Consider the following 1,497-nt stretch of genomic DNA (forward strand, 5'->3'; position numbering starts at 1 on the left):
GTATGGTATTTTTACATGGTGATCACTATTAGTTGGTGGAGACTTCTGTGGTTGTGTTTGACTATCAGTAGCCTTCGTTGAAGTGGGTGTTGAGGTTGACATCGGTTGCTCTTCATTCTCCTTTTCTCCATTCACTAGTTGTGGCATTTCAGGACCATCATAATTTTTACCGCTTCTCAGGGTAATTGCTTTGCAGTTTTCTTTGGGGTTTACTTCAGTTGTGCTAGGCAAATTCCCTTGAGGACGTGTTGCTACTTGAGTTGCTAGTTGGCCCATCTGTGTCTGCAGGTCTTTGATTGAAGATCTAGTTTCAGTCATGAATTGAAGCAATAAATCTGTCTGCAAACTAGAATTTCCACCAGAGGTTTGTTGCTGATTAAACTGTTGATTCGATTCGGTTCGATTTCGTTGCGCGATAGAACCCACTGTTTCTTCGGTTATTACCCTGGTTGAACCCATAGTTGTTGTTGTTGTTCTGTGAATAGTTTCCAATGGCTTTAGCTTCATCCATTGGCAAATCATCCACATCAGCTTGACATTCTGAAAAGTGATTGCTTCCCCCACATAACTCACACACAACTTGGGCTTGTTTAGCTTGCCCTGCAATTATCTTTGTCAATGCCTCAACCTGTGCTGTCAACTTTGTGATGGCATCAACCTCTAACACACCAGCTACCTTCTTTGATTGACTCCTCTCAGTTGCCCGCTGCTGATTGTTTAGAGCCATTTCCTCCAATAGATCATAAGCCTCATTGACACTCTTCCTCATAAAGGCTCCTCCAGCTGCTGCATCTATTAAAGTTCTTGTGTTTCCTACCAACCCATTGTAGAAGTTGTGGACCAGCATCCACTTCTCTATACCATGATGAGGGCACTTTCTGATCAGATCTTTAAACCTCTCCCAAGCCTCATGGAGAGATTCATTATCTTGTTGGCAGAAGTTATTGATTTCTCCTCTCAGCTTTGCAGACTTGGCTGGAGGAAAAAACTTTGACAAGAATTTTGTTGCCAGATCATTCTAAGTGGCAATAGAGTTTGGTGGCAGGGAGTTTAGCCAACTCTTGGCTCGTTCTCTAAGAGAGAATGGGAACAGTCTCAGTCGAATGGCATCATCACTAACTCCATTAACTTTAAAGGTTTCACAAAGTTCCATGAAGTTAGAGAGATGCAGGTTAGGATCTTCAGAAGGGAGGCCACCAAACTGAAGTGAAGACTGCACCATTTGAAGTATGGCAGGTTTGATCTCAAAGTTATTTGCATCCACTGCCGGTGGCCTGATACACGACTGCAATCCCGTCAGAGTAGGGAGAATGTAATCTCTCAAGCTGCGGCCATTAGCTTGATCTTCTACTGCGCCACCATTATTACCATTATTGCCTCCATTGTTTGCAGTATTAGCAGCCATGATTTCTGAAGTTTCAGCAGTTGCTGAAACTACCTCTTGCCTCTTGTTCTTTCGGTTTCTCCTATAAGTTTTCTCGATTTCGGGATCAACTG

General features: G+C 43.1%; 1 non-coding gene across 1 annotated transcript; it reads left to right on the forward strand.

Moving 5' to 3' along the window:
- Positions 1–857: 857 nt before the first annotated feature.
- On the forward strand, positions 858–964 carry LOC133030714 (small nucleolar RNA R71). The gene has a single exon (XR_009684263.1). It is a non-coding gene; the product is annotated as a small nucleolar RNA R71 (small nucleolar RNA).
- The last annotated feature ends 533 nt before the right edge of the window (positions 965–1,497 follow it).

This window comes from Cannabis sativa, chromosome 8 (genome assembly GCF_029168945.1).
Source record: "Cannabis sativa cultivar Pink pepper isolate KNU-18-1 chromosome 8, ASM2916894v1, whole genome shotgun sequence".
NCBI classification, from domain to species: domain Eukaryota; kingdom Viridiplantae; phylum Streptophyta; class Magnoliopsida; order Rosales; family Cannabaceae; genus Cannabis; species Cannabis sativa.